The sequence below is a fragment of the Labeo rohita genome, chromosome 23 (genome assembly GCF_022985175.1).
Source record: "Labeo rohita strain BAU-BD-2019 chromosome 23, IGBB_LRoh.1.0, whole genome shotgun sequence".
Taxonomy (NCBI): domain Eukaryota; kingdom Metazoa; phylum Chordata; class Actinopteri; order Cypriniformes; family Cyprinidae; genus Labeo; species Labeo rohita.
In genome coordinates, this window is record NC_066891.1 from 1,213,201 (window position 1) to 1,234,104 (window position 20,904).

Here is a 20,904-nt window from a genome sequence, read left to right on the forward strand (position 1 = left end):
TGATTTTTTTTCTTTTATGCCAAAAATCATTAGGATATTAAGTAAAGATCATGTTCCATTTAGATATTTTGTAAATTTCCTACTGTAAATATATCCAAACTTAATTTTTGATTAGTAATATGCATTGCTAAGAACTTCATTTGGACAACTTTTTTCTCAATATTTTGATTTTTTTTTTGCACCCTCATATTCTAGATTTTAAAATAGTTTTATCTCTATCCTAACAAACCGTACCAATGGAAAGCTTATTTATTCAGCTTTCAGATGATGTATAAATCTCAATTTCAAAAAATGGACCCTTATGACTGGTTTGTGGTCCAGGGTCACATTTGTCCTGAAAGGACATTAATAAAACATAAAGTCATATCAGCTTCCCAATCATATCAGCTGGTGGTACCGTGGTATTTTGATATTTGCCTGTACAAACACTGATGACTTTCCAGTCACTCCGGTAATTATAACAGGTGTGACGTGCCTCCTGTTTTTAATGAAACCTCATTCACAAAAACACGCGCTTTCTCTCTCTCTCTCTCTCTCTCTCGCCTTTTACATTGACAACAAACACGCACAGTCTGCAGATCGGCTCTGCTTCAGGTGAGTGTAAATACGGTTTTTCTGAATCAGGCTCGCAATAATCGTCGATTAATAGTTATATTTACCCATTTTTATGATCAAAACAAGATCGTTTTGATTAATATTATATGGCATTCATACATTTTACATTCTTTTTCGCTGTGCAATATTGAAGGCTGTTGAAATTTGTACACTGTAAAAAATAAAAAACAATTTTGTTGAGTCAGCTTAAAATAATTTGTTACCCTGCTGCCTTAAAATTTTAAGTTCAGTCAACTAAAATAAGTTTATTCAACTTGAAATGTTAAGTTGTACTAAGTAACAACTTAGATATTTGTGTTTGCTAAACTTAACAGATGTGTAAGTGACCCATCTGCCTTAAAATTTTATGTTGATTCAACTCAAATATCTAAGCTGTCACTTAGTATAATTTAACATTTCAAGTTGAATAAACTTTTTTTGAGTTGACTGAACTTCAAATTTTAAGGCAGCCAGGCTACAAATTATTTTAAGTTGATTCAACAAATTGTTTTTTACAGTGTAGTGATTCTGCACATTTCATCAAAGTTTATGTAACTACTAGTTTAGAAGTGGCATAAGTGGTTCATCATTATAAGAAAAACTAGTTGATCAGGCACATTGAGATCCTGCAAGCAGACTGAAACTTGTTTTATTAAAGGGGTCATTGGATGCCCATTTTCCACAAGTTGATATGATTCTTTAGGGTGTTAATGAAAAGTCTATAATATACTTTGGTTAAAAATTCTCAATGTTAGTGTAAAACAACACCCTTTTTACCTTGCTAAAATCAGCTCTGCAAAAATTATCCCATTCTGGTCGAGGCTGCTTTAAATGCAAATGAGCTCTGCTTGCCCCGCCCCTCTCTTCTCTCCATGGAGTAACGAGTCTTTTTACTTTAGCAGCGTTTAAACTTGCTAACTAGCACATTATTAGGAAAGATTTTAGAGGCAGATGTGTATCCTGATGTAATGATTTACTGAGTTCATGTCATCTCACAACTGATGGTTTGTTGTTCCTCAGGGTTTCCAGGTGTGATGGCAGACTCGGGCGTCCAGATGACCACAGTCGATGATCAAAACAACAATGTGTGCAGGACAGAAGTGTCCTCCTCATCGGCCAGACAAGGAGCGACCGTGAGCTTCCACAACATCAACTACAGTGTGAAGATGAAGAGCGGCTCCTTGTGCAAGAGGAAGGTCACGAAGAAGAACATCCTCATCGAGCTCAAGTGAGTCTTTCACTCTTTTGATGGTGTGTTCCAACAGTTCCATGAACAGCAGTAGCTTTGTTGTTTTGCTAATACTGCTTAAAATGAACCTGTGTTGTCTGTCTGCGCCATTCACAATCAAAGCCCACCTTTTCATTTTATAATGCCGCCTTATTGCTCTGTTTGACGAATCCTGGACTCCTGCTCAAAATTATAAATTAATATAACGATAAAAAAATATAACAATAAGCCCGCAAAGCTGTTGTTGTTCCATCCTGACAGATGACAGCTGAGCGGAATCCCAGAAAAAACGTGGAACTTTGACCAATGAGAGGACAGTTTACTTGCGCGTGACTTGTATTAACACATTTGATCCGTTTAGAAACTTTGCTGTGTGAAAGTGAACCGCACCATGAATAAAAAGCAACATTGTAATAATTTTAACCCCTGTTTAGGGGGAACAAAGCAGTCGATCTACAGTTGCAATCAAAATTATTCAACCCCCCAGAGACTGCAGTACTTTACAAATACAAGCTTTTCTGAAGATCCAGGACTTTATAAAAATCGCATCTACAACAGTTTAATGGCATATTAAAAGTTATAATGTCAATATTGAATGTAATGTTTTTGAGGATTTTTTAATATCACACCTGTGTCATAATTATTCAACCCCTGTTCAACATTGCCATTTTAAGTCACTTATTTTTTATGGTAGGGAACAAAATTGTCTTAAAACACGATTAAGCCTTTATAAACTTTATTAAAAAACAGAATTAGCTTGGGGTGTGACACATACATACGGTTGAGTCACTAATATGACTCAGTCAACAGAGCTCTCACAAAAACTATAGAGAAGAAATTGTCTTATTTTATTAGAAAGGCTACATTAAGATTTCCAAGACATTAAAAGTTCCTAGAGACGCATCTGGCAGCCTTATTCCTTAGTTTGAAATGTGTTGTACCAGAAAACCTTTGAGGGAGTTGAACAAAAAAAGCACAATATCATAAAATGTTTGATCAGAGCAACTGAGAAAAACCTGCAATGTACAGCCAAAGACTTGCAATACGACCCGATGAAACGAGGAAAAACATTTCAAAGCAGTGTATGAAAAGAACACTAGACAAGTATGGCCTTCATGTTGGGGCATCTTGCCGAATACCACTCTTGACCAAAAAGAATGCTAAAATGCATGCATTACATGCTAAAATTCATTTGGATAGACCTGTGGAGTTCTGGAATGGAATAAAAGAATGTTTCATGGAGTGATGTGACCAAACTAGAACTATTTGGACCTGTGGATCAGCGAAAAAAAGACAAAACTTATAAGCAGAAGAACACCATCTCCATCGTCAAACATGGAGGTGGATCAGTTCTGTTATGGGGTTGTTTTACTGTAGCACGAAGTGGAAAACATGACCGTATGAAGGATATCATGTATTCTTTGAAGTATCAGGCCATTTTGGCAAGAATTGTGATGCTTTTGGTGCAATGACTGAAGCTGATGATCAATGGACTTTCCTGCAGGACAATCATCCTAAAGTATACATCAAAATCTACTTAAGCTTGGTTCAGGAATCAGTCATAGAATGTTCTTGAGTGGCCTGTTCAGTCTCTAGATTTAATTCTCATTGAAAATATTTGCTTGAATTTGATTAAAGCAGTGGCAATGTGAAAACCAAAGATTATCAGTGATCTGAAAGCTTTTTCAGGCGAGAAATGGGCCAAGATTGCAGTAGAGAGGTGACAGAAGCTTCCAAGCACTTTCAAGCAGCGATTATTGGTGGTTTTAAAGAATAAAAGATTTTGCACCAAATTTTACTTTTGGGGGTTGAATAATTTTGAACATGAACATTTAGAGCCAATTTAATTTTTTATTTTTTTCTTACGTTACTTACTTGCATTCTCAGAATTATTCAAATGTGTAATGACAAACTTTCTCCAATAGTGTACTGATGCCTTTGTTGAATTGTTTTCACTAAATTTTGTTCTCTGGATCAAAATGTCTTGCAGGTCAAGGGGGTTGAATAATTTTGATTGCAACTGTACACCTGTGAAAGCACCTGATTCAGGAAACTTCACACTGTGTTGTGGAAACGACTTTACATGCAGCAGTAAATGTACGTTTTGTGGAACCACATTTTACGTAAAATACATACGAATTATCATGAGATCACGCTGACATAACACTTATGTACATTATATTATTACTAATGCTTGAACTCCAGTACTCCTTTACGGTGTTCACTTCTCCTAATCTTGAACTTGCTATTGGTTTCCTAAACAAAACAAGGTCTACAGTAGCATTTCAATAAATAAACCACCTATTTTCTGCTACATATAAGGGGATTATGTACATAATTATTTTCCCATTTGTGTGGATGACCGAAGCATCATCATGAAACAAACATCTACTTGTGACTGATCAGCACTTTTCTGGTACTGTACATGAAGACTTGACCCAGCCGCCACTGTCTGTTTTATAACTGTGATCTATATGTAAACTCTGAAACACTGAGGCCAGCTACATAGTTTTCTTAGACTACAGTAGTCAACATTTGAAGTGGATCAAAAGTTAATCAAAAATGTCCTAAGACAAAAACAGCTATTATTTTGGTTTAAGGACAACTTTGAAAGGTTTTGATCCACTTCAAATGTTGACTACTGTAGTCTTGAAAGTTACTGATGTAATTATTTTCTTCTAGACAGTTTCTATCTTTTTTAGTTAGTTAAATTAAAAAGTAGACTGTTAAGTTTACTGTTTGGCTGACTGCTAGTTGGTCAAACTAGTGTTTAATATCTTAATACAGTGGCTAGGTTTATGCTACTGGACTGGTCTGATATAAGTTCCTTTAATTTGTCACTAAAAGATGATATATCTACTTACACACAGAAGCAAGATAATGGCATGTGTTGTGAATTTCTAATTCTGATTCTGAGAGTTCCGCAGGGGGAAAAAATGCAAGGGATGCAAACACACTTTATATATATAGACTGACACAGAGACTGTCAATCTTCTCAAGATCATAATCACCACGCCTATGACAACAGAGAAGTGCTTTTCTACTTTGAAGAGGATCAAAATGAGAAGTTTGTCAACCAGAAGGAGAGAAGAGCAAAATTCCTGTACAAATAAGTAAAAAAAATAATAATAAAAAATAAATAACTAAGAACATGCAGGTTTTTTTTTTGTTTTGTTTTTGCCCCATTTATTTTCTTGTACATGGTTATCCTCAGATCATGGAAGTATACAAAATTTGAGACTGGTAAATTAACTGATCAGAGATGATTTCGTGAATAAACAGGTAGGCAGATGTTCTTTAACTTTGTCTGCATTGCAATAAATCATATTGTTTTTATCTTGAAACACTGTTTGTGAAACTGTTTGCTGTGCCATACCAGCCGCCACTGGTATGTAACTCTATGTATTGTTAGTAATGCACATCAATCTGACAGTAAATGTGGCACACCCAATTTTTACGATGCACACCCAGAGTCACATTTCAAGTGCATGCTTTCATAACTTACTTTTTATTCATCTGATTACATTAGGTATTCAGGTCACTGCAGAACAATACATGGCATAAGATAAATCAGACACAAATACTTTGTTACTGTACTTAAGTAGATTTTTCTGGTATCAGTACTTAACTTCACTATTTATTTTTAGGATTACTTTTTACTTTTACTCCTTACTTTTTTACACAAATATCTGTACTTTCTACTTCTTACATTTTCAAAACAGGCTTGTTATTGTAGTTTTAATCTGCATTTGGTGGATCACCATTCGTTTACGAATTTCTAAATCATAAATTGGTTAGTCTGTACTGGCAACGCGCTCAGCGTTTTTTGCCAAACGGTTTATATCAGAGTAAACAATGTGGGAGACTCGAGAATGGCATGGATCTGAGAGGCGAAACTACTTCAAGTGCAAATCAGTTTCGTCTGTAAATAGGCTACTGTAGTTTTTTCTTTGCTTACTTAGTTAAGTGCTAGCAACTCTTAGCAGTAGCAGCCAGAGGATTAATAATACTGTAAACTAAACTAAACTAAACTAAACTAAACTAAAAGACAATTACTCAAAATGCTGTATGTAAAAGGACATCAGTTTAGAGGGCGCTAGAGCAGATCGGATAATAACTCAACCCTTACGAAAATTAAAACCAAGTTAATCCATGGTAACCACAAATTTAGCATGTTTTTTTTTTTTTTTTTTTGCAACACTAACCATAGCCTAACCATGAAATTTGTAGTAAAACTATGGTTGTGAATTAAAACAGATTTTAATCAATCTGCCAAAAAACATGATCAATTTTAATAAGAGAAAAGTACAACTCATGATAAAGCAATAACATGTTCAGAACAAGAATTTTTCTGTAAAGATTTTGTCATATGTAATTATTATTGTACTATTTTTGACATTTAGGCAATTTAGAAAATGTAGTTTTACTAAATCAATAGTATTTAAGTAATTTTACGATGAAACAACACATGGTCATAATGTGATACTTTAAACTGAACTAAAATAAAGTTATGTTATTGCAAACAGAATACAATGAGGTGATTGTTTTGCAAGAAGGTGTAGACAGTTCTGTTCATAACAGTAGATGGCTGATGGGAAAAGGGACAGGTACAAGAAAATTAGTGGGAAAATAAAGTAAACACACAAAGTGTGATGCAGAGAGATGTGGAAAATAAAGAGACTAAAAAGGAAAATGGAAATGAAAGTGCAGTTCAAGAGATAACATTTAATTATTTTGCTTCATTGTTAGGTTTTAAGCCTTTTTTTTTAATGTGATGGCCATACAAAAAATAGGTGGTCCAGAATTTGTTGTGGGTTACCAGCGTGACACTAAAACAGGCAGTACTAATGGGTACTTTTTACTTAAGTACATGTAAGAGCTCATACTTCTTTACTTTAACTTGAGTAAAAAAGTGTAGTCAGTACTTCTACTTTTACCAGAGTATTTTTAAACATGAGTGTTCCTTCACTTAAGTACTTCTACTTGAGTGAAGGGTGTGTGTACTTTTGCCATCTCTGGCAGGAACTGGAACACGCTGTCGTATATGCCGATCCAGAGCATCCCAAACATGCTCAATGGGTGACATGTCCGGTGAGTATGCTGGCCATGCAAGAACTGGGATGTTTTCAGCTTTCAGGAATTGTGTACAGATCCTTGCAACATGGGGCCGTGCATTATCATGCTGCAACATGAGGTGATGGTCATACCATAACCCCACACCACCATGGGCGACTCGATCCACAACATTGACATCAGCAAACCGCTCACCCACACGACGCCATACACGCTGTCTGCCATCAGTGTTTTTCAGTATTGTTTCCTCTGTTTGGATTTAATTAGTTTTATGTGATCATGTGATAGTAAAGAAGACGTGCTGATGATAATTATGAAGTAATTCTGTGTTATTTTTTCTAGTGGTATCATGAGGCCAGGACTAAACGCCGTATTAGGACCAACTGGGAGTGGGAAATCATCGTAAGAGCTGAAGATACACGTTATTTTATATATATATATATATATATATATATATACTACTTAAAAGTTTGGGATCAGTAAGATGTGTAATGTATTTTAAAGAACATCAATGCTGCATTTATTTGCAGAAAAAAAACAATAATATTGCAAAATGTTTTTACAATATAAAATAATGTTTTTTATTTTAATATACTTTCAGATATAATTTATTTCCTGAATTTTCATCAGCTGTTACTCCAGTCTTAAGTGTCACATGATCCTTCAGAAATCATTCTAATATGCTGATTTATTATTAGAATAAATTTATCAATGTTGGAAACAGTTGTGCTGCCAAATATTTTTTGGAACCTGTGATTCAGGATTCTTTGATGAATAAAAAGTTAAAAAGAAAAGAAGAAAAGTTATTCAAAATATAAATCTTTTCTAAGAATGTAAATCTATGCTATCACATTTTATTAATTTTAACACATCCTTGGTAAATAAAAGTATTAATTTCTTTCAAAAAAAGAAAGAATAAAACTGTACTGACCCCAAATTTTTGATCAGTAGTGTATATTGTTAGAAAACCTTTCTATTTTAAATAAATGCTGTTCTTTTTAACCTTTTATTGATCAAAGAATTCATAAAAAAGTAACACAGATTCCAAAAAATATTAAGCAGAACAACTGTTTTCATCATTGGTAATAAATCAGTATATTAAAATTATTTCTGAAGGATCATGTGACACTGAAGACTGAAAATGCAACTTTAATTACAGATATAAATACAATTTGAATGTATATTAATATAGAAAAACATTTCACAGTATTATGAACACAGCCTTGATGAGAATAAGAAACTTCTTTAAAAACCATTAAAAATGACTGATCCCAAACTTTTGAGTGGCAGTATACATGTGTGTGTATATATGTATATATATATATATATATTTAAAGTTTATTAATTTATTAAAAATTATAGTTTTTAAAATAACATTTACTGTGTTTTGTATCATGATGTTTGTGTTTTACTGTAGGTTTCTGGACGTTCTGGCCGCTCGTAAGGATCCTGCTGGTCTCTCTGGAGAGGTTCTTATAGACGGAGCTCCACAACCTCCAAACTTCAAATGTCTGTCTGGATACGTAGTGCAGGTATGAATCACACAAACATTTACTTTCTTCTGTTTTTGTAGTAAAAGAGCAGCACGTTCCCCTCAACGACACATGATGTGGGGAATCACTCATGTCTGGAGCACAAATGCTGAACATCATGTTTGATTCTAAAAACTGACTTCAGCAGTTAAAACAAGAAGATAAACTTGTTATTCTGTTGAATTCATACTATGAATGAGGGAATTGTGGGATTGCTAAGATTAGAAGAACTGGACTGTGTGTTTTGTGTTTTTTTGCAGGATGACGTGGTCATGGGGACGCTGACAGTTCGCGAGAACCTGCGTTTCTCAGCGGCTTTACGGCTCCCGAAGTCAATCTGTCAGAGAGAAAAAGATGAGAAGATCGAGAGACTCATTTAGGAGCTGGGATTGAGCAAAGTGGCCGATTCACGGGTAACGAATCAAACACACGTTACATGAGCAATTAACAACAGCAAACAACAATCAACTGTTGTTTGTTAATGAAATGATTAGTAATTATTGTACCTTAAAACTTAGCATTCTGACAAAACAATAAAGACTTTATCTAATCTCATTTTTAGTTTAGATGAAGCTACTGTCTCAATACTTTTTGAGTGTTTTTTCCCTCCCCAAAGAATAGCTAGATAAAAACATACAATAAAAAAATGCTGTAAGCAGCGATGACGGGCCCAGGCCTTGGTGGCATCAAGAAAACAGTGCACAGCAGCCACATCCATTTAACCCTCTAGCAATCTGTTGAGCTACAGCAATGAAAGTGTTACTCTAGAACAGCAGAAGTGTGAAACAAACACACACAGAGAAAGGGAAGGATATATAAAACTTTTAATAATCTTTAAATTATTTTAATGATCTATAAGCATTTGTAAAATAATTGTATGAAACTATATTGAAGGTACAGTACAAATAAACTGTTTCTATTCATTTATTTGTCATTCTAACTGATGGAAAGTGAGTAGAAAAAGCATTAGGCTTAAAAGATTTCTTATCTTATGACTTCATCTAGTTGACAACCTTAGTATTACAGGCTTAAATGTCAGCTTAAATGTCTGATCTGTCAGCTTCCTGAGCATCAAAAATTCATTAAACTAAGCATGTTTCCTAGTTCTCTGTATGTAAAAAGTTTTGATGTTTTTGAACAACACACTTTAAATAGAACTGCAGTTTCCTTTTTGTACAATTACTTTAATAAATCGGCATGGCAACACTATTTAAAATAATGATAATGTTTGCAATTTAAAATCTTCAGTATTCTGGCGTCATGTAGACATAATTTGGTGTAAATTGCATGATTCTACTAGGAGGAGTATGCAATAATGAATTTTCAAAAATGATCATTCATGTTTGTGTGTGTGTGTGTATGTGTATATATATATATATATATATATATATAGGAAACTCTGTCTAACAAACATAAAATAAACTTGATCTGTGTGATCTAGTGATGTGAATCATGATGAATTTGACAAATTCAGTATTGAAGTTCATCACTGAGTTTAGAGGGCAGGGTTTGAATTCACAACTGCTCTGATTGGCTGGTTTTACAGGTGGGCACGCAGATGATTCGTGGCGTCTCGGGTGGAGAGAGGAAGAGGACGAGCATCGGCATGGAGCTGATCTTTGATCCACCAGTGCTTTTCCTGGATGAACCCACCACCGGCCTGGATGCCAGTACGGCCAACTCAGTCCTCATGCTGCTCAAGAGGTGCGTTTATATGAAACTGGTTTATTCCACACCTAAATAACAAGAAACACATGTTCATATGAATTTACTTAAAGGTGTGTAATAGTTAAAAATATATATATAAATATTATTAAAATATTATTGTTAAAAATATTTTTTAAATAAATATGTATTATGGAAGTTATGAAATTATTCACACATGGCATTTTTGTTTTACATCCTTTAAGTTATGCTGATTTAACAAAATTAAATGATTTAATGAAAATATGACAATAGAGAAAATTGTCTGATTGTAAAATAACTATAACTTAAAAACAGTTAATTATATATGAAATAATTTTTTTAATTATATATGTAGCCCTAACTTAAATTGTATTCTGATTTTGATTTTTTTTTCAGTTACATTTTTTTAATTATATGATAGTAACGTGTGGCTGTTCATCACCATTTTCTTTATAATTTGATATATATATCAAAATAAATAAATATTATTTTGTTAAACTGTTGTGCTAAATAATGAAAATATCACAGAAATATAAATGTATATTTTATTTATTTTACTAAAAAAATGTACTTTTAATAATAACTAATTAATAAAATATAATATGTATTATAACATATATAATATTTTATTTTACATACTTGGTATTTAAAATCTGTATTATTTTTTTTTTTTTCAATAATGAAAATATCACATTGGGGCAAATCCAGAAAAATATATATTTAATTTAAATCTTGTATAAATGTATTTATATAAATTATTTGTACATTTGATTTACAAATTTGATAACTTTAGATAAATTTTATTTCTAAATTTACTTTTTTTTTTTTCAAAAAAAAAAAAAAAAAAAAAAAAATTAAAATCATTAATTTCATTATTTATTTTTTTTATTTTATAAATAAGATAAATACATTTATTTTAGAAGCGTGACACTGACATTGTTGTGAGATTTACCTAAACCACCATGCCATTCTGTGTTTTAACCGTCCCGTGTGTTTAACTTTGTTAACTGTTTAACTTGTGTTTTGTTCAGAATGGCGAACAGGGGTCGCACCATCATCCTGTCCATCCATCAGCCGCGCTACTCCATCTACCGGCTGTTTGACAGCCTCACGCTGCTGGTGGGAGGAAGACTGGTGTATCACGGGCCGGCTCAGGACACCCTGAACTATTTCAGTCAGATCGGTATGAAAACACATACACACACACATATGTATGTGAACAACCGCTCATGCCCTGATACTGATGTCTGCTGTATGTGTGTCAGGATACACCTGTGAACCTCATAACAACCCTGCTGATTTCTTTCTGGATGTCATCAATGGAGAATCCACCGCTGTTGCTCTTAACAAGTTAAACAACAGTGAAGGTACAGCAGTTTCCCTTCTGTATGATTTCTCAGTATACATCTCACTTTGCAGCTATTTTCAGTCAACAATCACCTGCTTATTTTATTTTATTATTTTTTATTTGATTTTAATTAATAACATAATGTTAATTTTAAAATGTATTTTATTTATGTATGTTATTTATTATTATTTTATATTATTATTATTTTTTTTAATAATAAAGTTTTCATCTAATATTCAGAATTTATTTCAGCTTTAATAGGAATGTTAATCATTTTAGTTCATTTTAGTTAATGATATCTTCATTGTCTGAAATGAGAATGTTAGTGTTTTGTGTTTGTGTGACTGATCATAAATGTGTTTGCGTGTGTCAGAACTGGACCAGGAGCAGCTGAGTTCATCTCTGAAGGGCATCGAGGATCGTTTGGTGGAGGAATACAAGAACAGTGCCAGCTACAAAGAGACAAAAAGCGAGCTGGAGCGAATCGTTCAGGGACAGGACTACAGCACACGACCCAAATCCAGAACTGTCACCTACAGCACATCCTTCTTTCACCAGTTCAAATGGGTCCTCAAGAAAACCTTCAAGAACCTCATGCTGAACCCACAAACCTTATGTGCTGAGGTCAGAGCAACTGTCTACATCAGCCATTCACAGATGTTTTATCAGCCTTTGAGCTGAACGATATATACACTGACTAAAATTATAAACGCAACACTTTTGTTTTTGCCCCCATTTTTCATGAGCTGAACTCAAAGTTCTAAGACTTTTTCTATATACACAAAAGGCCTATTCCTCTCAAATATTGTTCAAAAATCTGTCTAAATCTGTGTTACTGGGGGACCAGTCAGTATCTGGTGTGACCACCATTTCCTCTCATGCAGTGCAACACATCTCCTTCGCACAGAGTTGATTGTGGCCTGTGGAATGTTGGTCCACTCCTCTTCAATGCCTGTGGGAAGTTGCTGGATATTGGCAGGAACTGGAACACGCTGTCGTATACGCCGATCCAGACCATCCCTAACATGCTCAATGGGTGACATGTCCGGTGAGTATGCTGGCCATGCAAGAACTGGGATGTTTTCAGCTTCCAGGAATTGCATACAGATCCTTGCAACATGGGGCCGTGCATTATCATGCTGCAAGGTGATGGTCGTGGATGAATGGCACAACAATGGGCCTCAGGATCTCCTCACGGTATCTCTGTGGATTCAAAATGCCATTAATAAAATGCACCTGTGTTGGTTGTCCATAACATATGCCTGCCCATACCATAACCCCACCGCCACCATGGGCCACTCGATCCACAACGTTGACATCAGCAAACCGCTCACCCACACGACGCCATACACGCTGTCTGCCATCTGCCCTGTACAGTGAAAACTGGGATTCATCTGTGAAGAGAACACCTCTCCAAAGTGCCAGACACCATCCAATGTGAGCATTTGCCCACTCGAGTCGGTTACGATGACGAACTGCATCAGGTTGAGACCCCAATAAGGATGACAAGCATGCAGATGAGCTTCCCTGAGACGGTTTCTGACAGTTTGTGCAGAAATTCTTTGGTTATGCAAACTGTTTGTTGCAGCAGGTGTCCGGGTGGCTGGTCTCAGATGATCTTGGAGGTGAAGATCCTGGGCTGGTGTTGTCACACGTGGTCTGCGGTTGTGAGGCCGGTTGGATGTACTGCCAAATTCTCTGAAACGCCTTTGGAGACGGCTTATGGTAGAGAAATGAACATTAAATTCATGGGCAACAGCTCTGGTGGACATTCCTGCAGTCAGCATACCAATTTCACACTCCCTCAAAACTTGCGACATCTGTGGCATTGTGCTGTGTGATAAAACCGCACATTTTAGAGTGGCCTTTTATTGTGGCCAGCCTAAGGCACACCTGTGCAATAATCATGCTGTCTAATCAGCATCTTGATATGCCACACCTGTGAGGTGGATGGATTATCTTGGCAAAGGCGAAGTGCTCACAAACACTGATTTAGACAGATTTGTGAACAATATTTGAGAGAAATAGGCCTTTTGTGTACATAGAAAAAGTCTTAGATCTTTGAGTTCAGCTCATGAAATATGGGGGCAAAAACAAAAGTGTTGCGTTTATAATTTTGGTCAGTGTGTGTGTGTATATATATATATATATGTATAGTGTATGTGTGTGTGTGAAAAGAATATATAGATTTATATATATAAAAAAATATTAAAAGAATAATGAAGTTTTACGTTAAAGCTAGCATTTCTATATTAATCTGTGTCTTGTTTCTCCAGGTCGGGGTGATGATTTTGCTAGCTCTGGTTACTGGAGCCGTACTTTTTGGAGTGAAGGAGAATTCGAGCGGTATTCAGAACAGGTATGAAAACGCTTGCATCCAGCTGAGCCAGTATTACTGTGTGATGAATCATTTCTGCTTAAATCAGAAGTGATTCAGTGTTCAGATCTGATGAACAGCCCTGATGTTTTCAAATAAAATTACAGAATTATACTGTGATACAACTTTGTGTATGTTTCTTTCATTGGATGTCCATTAACAGTAGTGTGTGTGTGTGTGTGTGTGTGTTTCAGGGTGGGCGTGTTCTTCTTCATCGCCACCAATCAGTGCTTCAACTCTATTTCCTCAGCGGATCTCTTCATCATTGAGAGGAAACTGTTTGTGTGAGTAAACACACACACACACACACACACACACACACACACGTCTGGTTTATTATCTTTGTGGGGACTCTCCATAGGTGCAATGGTTTGTATACTGTCCACACTGTACTTTCTATCCCCTTACCCTACCCCTACCCCTAAACCTAACCCTTACAGAAAACTTTCTGCATTTTTACTTTCTCAAAAAATCTCATTCTGTATGATTTATAAGCTTTTGTACCCATGGGGACCACAAGCCGGTCCCCACAATGTCAAAAATTTCAGGTTTTACTATCCTTGTGGGGACATTTGGTCCCCACAATGTAGCAAAAACAAGTACACACACACACAAACACACTTACTAGAGTTGCCAATTCAGAGTTGATTCTTTCTTTAAAAAAAAAAAAAAAAGGAATGATTTTCATGATGTTTGGTTTAATTAATGGTTCTTGAACATCTGTGTCAGGACTGAATGTACAACAAAAAAGTTAAAAAAAAAAAAAAAAAAAATGAAAATGTGCAAAAATACTCAACAGGGGTTCAAGCGCATAGCGCATATTTTTTTAGAATGTCACAGATCAGCATTCTTCAAAAACTTAAAGGAGAAGTCCACTTCCAAAACAAAGATTCACAGATAATGTACTCACCCCCTTGTCATCCAAGATGTTCATGTCTTTCTTTCTTCAGCCGTAAAGAAATTATTTTTTTTTGAAGAAAACATTTCATTTTTCTCCATATAATGGACTGATATGGTGCCCCGATTTTGAACTTCCAAAATGTAGTTTAAATGCAGCTTCAAATGAAAGAAGCTATCTATCGATCATTATCTAGCGAATGATTGTTATTTTAATAAAAATAATATAATTTAAATACTTTTTAATGTCAAACGCTCGTCTTGTGTTACTCTGCCTGAACTAATTTTTTTCCAGTTCATGACGGTTAGGGTATGTTGAGAAAACTTCCATCTCATGTTCTCCCTCAACTTCAAAATCGCCCTATATCGCTGTTTTACCTTTTTTGTTAAAGGAGAAGTCCACTTCCAGAACAATTTACAAATAATTTACTCACCCTCTTGTCATACAAGATGTTCATGTCTTTGTCTTCAGTTGTAAAGAAATTATGGTTTTTGAGGAAAACATTTCAGCATTATTCTCCATATAATGGACTTCATTGGTGCCCCGATTTTGAACTTCCAAAATGTAGAATAAATGAAAAAACATTTGTATATGTTTTAAGCACAAAAGCTTGTGTAGCACAGGCTCTGGGATGCGCGTCCACGACGCTACGCACTATTGAATCATGTCAAAAGGTCATAGGCAGAACTACAGACCCAGTGTTTACAAAGCGAATGCACAAAGACTAAGAAAGTGCAAGTAAGTCAAACACTGTTTACAAACAAAAAGGTACAACAATGTCGGACGATTCTGAAGTTGTAGGAGAAAATAAGATCGTTCAAGAACGACCCATCACTAATTCGTAGCATCGTGGACGTGCATCCCAGAGTCTGTGCTACACCAGCTTTTGTGCTTAAAAAGTATACACATTTTTATTTTTCGAAAAAAATGACCGATCATTTCACTAGATAAAACCCTTTTTCCTTGGCTGGGATCATTTAGAGCCCTCTGAAGCTGCGTTTAAACTACTTTTTGAGTGCAAGTTCAAAATCGGGGCACCAAAAACTTCCTCAAAAACCATAATTTCTTTATGACTGAAGACAGAAAGACATGAACATCTTGGACGACATGGAAGTGAGTACATTATCTGTACATTTTTGTTCTAGAAGTGGACCTTTCCTTTAAAGCGTATCGATTAAACCAAACCGTAAGTTGTAGAGATATGAAACTTGGAGGGATGGTAGTACTCACACTGCCTACAACGTGAACAAGGCTCACCCAAATCGGCCTAACGGGGGCGCTACAGCGAACAAAAGTACAAAATCACTCATAAACCGTCAGTCGCAGGGTCAAGTGTCTTATGTTGTTGCAATCCTTGGCTCACACCGGACAAAACACAAACTCAGATTCGAAATTTTCAGGTATTAACTTTTGCGAACTAGTTCTAGGTTTTTTTTTTTTGCCTGATCGGAAGTGAACTAGTGCAGGAAGAGAGTGAGTATTAATAATTATCAAAAAAAAAAAACTCAGAACACCTATGCAAGATCTCAATCTGATGTCACAGGGAAAAATTGCATAGCTTGGCCACTTGGTGGCACTATAACAGGGAAAAACCATAAAAATGGACTATGCAGCCATTTGTCCTATCAGTATGAAAATTACTGTGCATGGTAGTAGTCCAGAGTGCCACAACTGTATCTCATTTGTGTATCTCAAAAAACATGCCATTGCCATTGGCTGATGAAGTTTGAGCATCTGTTAGACAAGGTAAACGAAGGTTGGTCGGAACAAAACTCTATGGGCCCTAAAGGTCTGAGAGAAATTTGAAGGCAATTTGGGACAGAAACACTGCACTCCCTAGGTCATCAATTATTATAATTATCAAACAAATGTTGAAATTTACCTTTTGGGAAATTATAACGGGCTTGTTTAGAGAAGGGGCCTGTCTGAATTTACCCCAAATCCAGTAAAATAAAGGAAAACTCAAAACTTCATGAAACCTGCTGAGCACATGCGACTGATGATTATAAACAAGCATTTTAAGGAGATCAGACCACAGCTGCCGCTACAACAGTCATAAATGTAAAAAAATCCCAACGTAATATTTCTATGGTAAATTACCTGGATTTTACTCTAAAACTGGGAGAAAATTAAAGCCATAAATCTAAACAAGTGCTTCTCCAAATTTGAGGTTGATATCACAAAAAAAGCTTCTAGTAAGATTTAGTTTTGGCACAAATTTTATTCCAGTGAGTTGATTGGTTGTAATTTGAATATTTGAATATTTGATTGTTTGATGATGTTGTGGTGGGCGTGTCCTCAGGCACGAGTACATCAGTGGCTACTACAGAGTGTCGGTGTACTTCCTGTCCAAGATCCTGTCTGATGTCCTGTTTCTGCGCACCATCCCAGTCATCATCTTCAGCTGTGTGATCTACTGGATGATCGGTCAGACAAACGGTCTCATCAATGCATCATTCATGCTCGTCTGATATGGAACCTGCGGTCTGATGTTTGATGTTTCCTGTGCAGGACTAAAGTCGACACCTGCGGCGTTCTTCATCTTCCTCTTCTCCATCATTCTGGTGACGCACACAGCCACGTCCATGACTCTGGCCATTTCTGCTGATCAGAGGGTGGTGGCCATCGCTTGCATCTTCTTGAACATCATCTTTATCTTTATGAAGGTGAACAAACACTCACAAACACATTCAAGCGCAAATAAAGCACTAGTGCCTCATGAGGCTGTGAATGTAACATGGTTAAGGTTTTTTATGACTGTTTGCAATAATGAATGTAATTATTTTAACAGATACAACAGTTGTTATAGTTGTAATCTCTCCCCATCCAACCTAATGTAGAACAGAGTAAAATAAATTGAAAACAGAAGAATGAAGGAACAGAGATTTTTAAGGCTATTAGTGAGTTAATTTCAATGTTAGAGTAAAACAATAAAAATAATAAAAATAAAAATCATGATAATTGTTTAAAAATTGTTTATTATAAAAAAAACTATATATATAAACTATATTAAAAACATAAAATTCTGTATAGTTTATAAATAATTTATAATTATTAATTAATTAATTAATTAATAATATTTTATTCCTGCTTGTGTTTCAGCTCTCCTCAGGGCTGCTGGTGAATCTCCCAAGTGTTGCAAACTGGTTGAACTGGTTGAAGTATTTCAGTATTCCTCGTTACGGTCTCGCTGTGAGTCTGAATATTTTGCTGTAGCATGATCTTCTTCTTAAGTTCATTTATAATTAATGCAAATTTTCTTGAACAAATTATTTGTGGATGATGATAATGATGATGATGATGATGAATGTTCTTCCAGGCTTTGGAAATCAATGAGCTCACCAACCTCACCTTCTGTGACATGAGGAACATAAGCAGCACTTTAGTAGAAGTGTGAGTATCAAACTGCATGAGACTAGTTAACAATTAACAGTTGACTGAAAGTAAAAATCATCAAAAACAATTGTGTTACTTGAAATAAATGAAATGATAATAAAATAAAAATTTGGTACTTGAAATAAAGTAAATGGTAACAATTTAGGTTACATTTTTAAAGGGATAGTTCACCCTATGATTTACTCACCCTCGAGCCATCACTTTCTTTTTTCAGATGAAAACAATCAGAGTTATATAAAAAAAATGTCCTGGCTCTTCCATGCTTTATAATGGCGGTGAATGGGTGTTGAGATTTTGAAGTCCAAGAAAGTGTCCATACAAAATGAAAGTACTCCACACAGCTCCGGGGTGTTAATTAAAGCCTTTTGAAGCAAATCACTGTGTTTGTGAAATATCCGTATTTTCAACTTTATAAACCGCAATCTCTAGCGTTCTCATTCAGCATTCTGAATGCACAAGTTAGTGGAAGCTAGAGATTATGGTTTATAAAGTTTTAAACATGGATATTTTTCTGACACAAACACATCGATTTGCTTCAAAAGGCTTTTATTTACCACTGGAGCTGAGTGGAGCACTTTTTATGATGGATGGATGCACTTTATTGGACTTCAAAATCTCAACACCCATTCACTGCCATTCATAAACTTTTAATCGACTGACAGCCCTAATGAATTCGTATTAAGTAGCAGTAACAGAGATTAATAAATACGGGAAGAAATTTTGAAGAAATTAAATGCTATTAGAAACAAAAAAATGGATGCTGTTTTGCATGGATTTCACAGGCTTTGTGAAATAGATTTGTAAAAAAAAAATCTGTTTAAGTGAGATGTAGAAGCAGCAAAAAAAAAAAACACTTGCATTGTTGTTTGTGGGAAAAGAACATCAGCGTAGAGTATTTTCACAAGTGCAGACAATGCCTGCTTAAATACTGCTTCACTGAGGCATCACAGCTGAAACGCCTCTTCAATCAATTTCCCACAGCCAATAAGATCCTCCCATCAATTTAAGCTACAGCTGCTCCATTGCATTTTCATGCATCACTCACTTTAGTGCCAAAATGAGCTCATTCAACATGATATTTCAGTGTAGAAAACCAGCAAGCAATGATGCATTTTTTCTCTTTTCTTATTGCAGCTGTTCAACAGGCGAGGACTTTCTGGACGAACAGGGCATTGATTACTCAACCTGGGGTTTGTGGCAGAATCATTTGGCTCTGGGAATCATGACCCTCATCTTCCTCATCATCGCTTACCTCAAGCTGCGCTTCATCAAGAAATTCACCTAAACACAGTCCCACAACATCCACCAAATCCCATTTCCCACTCAAACAGTCATAATGCAGAAGGAAATCATAAACATACATCCAGTGGAGAACTAAATATACTCAGGGTTATTGTTCTCAAATAGTTTGCACACCAAAGATATGTATCAAAATGAATGTTATTGTTTTTAGTGTTTTTGCTTTTTGCTCAGGAACTGTATAGTAAATAAAATACAGCAATATGGAGTCTGTTACGGATACGTACAGTTAGTTTCTCTTTTAATGGACTTTTAGCTTGTTTTCGCCAGTTCTTGTATTCCCTTTTGGGTTTTCTGTTTGTTATTGGTTGTCATAGTTACTGATGTGATTAGTTGTTTAGTTCAGCTGTGTTTTGTTAATTGATCTTGTTTGTATCAGTTCACCTGTGTTCTTTGTCCGGTCTCATTTATGTAAGTGTTGGTTTATGCCTTATGCCCGGTTTGCCAGTGCGTTTTGGATTAAACACTGGTAAGGACTAAATCTGTTCTATGGCTGTTTTTCTACAATACAGAGTCACTCCAGTTTGACAGCGTTTAGTTGTTTTTGTTTGCTTTGGCTTTAAGGTTGGTGTCCAAAAAAGCTATTATTTATAACAAAGAAATTTTCTATTATTCTTGGTTTTACCAGACAATGGAGGTGATTCCCCCCAACTGCCAATGAGATTATTTCTTCAGGGCATTCTATTGCAACAATAACATGCTGGATTATGCAGTGTTTGCTGAAATTGTCCACATATACCACTCTGCAGATACACTGTGTAGAAGCAAAACTTCGGTTGGGCATTAATGCAAGTGATTCTTCTCTCTTGTAACAAGAAATTAACCCTTGCATACCTTGAAAGTGTATATGTGATCTGCCAAAGATGGAAAAAAGTGGTCAGAGGTCCTCCGAGTCAGACCAGCAGAATTAATTTACGCCATGTTTACATCTATAAAGGGATGATTTGTTTGCTGAAGAGGGGTTGGTCTAAGAGATCAGAAAAAGTGGCAAACATAGAAAATCATGACAGCCGGTGTTGGATCGAGTTAGGCCAGAGTGGAATGACTGTCACACTTGACTGCCTATAACAACACCAGGATTGAGGTACTGTGAACTGTTTGGTTTGCTCTGTAGAGTGAAGAAGCCACATGCACCTGAGCAACGAATCAGACCTGTAACAGTGGGGTAAATGTATGTGTGGGCCTACAGCTGTCCAGATTTGTTAATCTTTTGTCTAAATATTTGTTTTAATGCACTTCTGATAACTTGTACTTAGTCTGAGGTGCACATTCTGCCTGTTCTGACGTTAGAGTGTTAGACCAGTTTAGGAATCATTTACAGTGGCTTTACTACTCTCCTATTGTCTCTGCTTTATATATTATCTATCTATTAATGTATTTATTGAGCTAGTTATCTGTCATACTAAAATACCTTAATTATTTGTCCCTGTAGTAGTGAGTGAATTCACACTGTCTGACATGATACTTACCTGA

At 35.6% G+C, this 20,904-nt stretch overlaps 1 protein-coding gene and 1 pseudogene across 2 annotated transcripts in view; both read left to right on the plus strand.

Moving 5' to 3' along the window:
• The first annotated feature begins 536 nt into the window (after positions 1 to 536).
• LOC127154618 (broad substrate specificity ATP-binding cassette transporter ABCG2-like) lies at positions 537 to 19,889 on the plus strand (annotated as a pseudogene).
• LOC127154615 (broad substrate specificity ATP-binding cassette transporter ABCG2) overlaps positions 591 to 20,904 on the plus strand; it is a 42,600-nt gene continuing 22,286 nt past the window's right edge. For both annotated transcript variants that reach the window (XM_051096258.1, XM_051096261.1), the window contains exon 1: positions 591 to 609. The gene's annotated coding sequence lies outside the window, so the exon portion shown is untranslated. The remainder of the gene's footprint in view (positions 610 to 20,904) is intronic.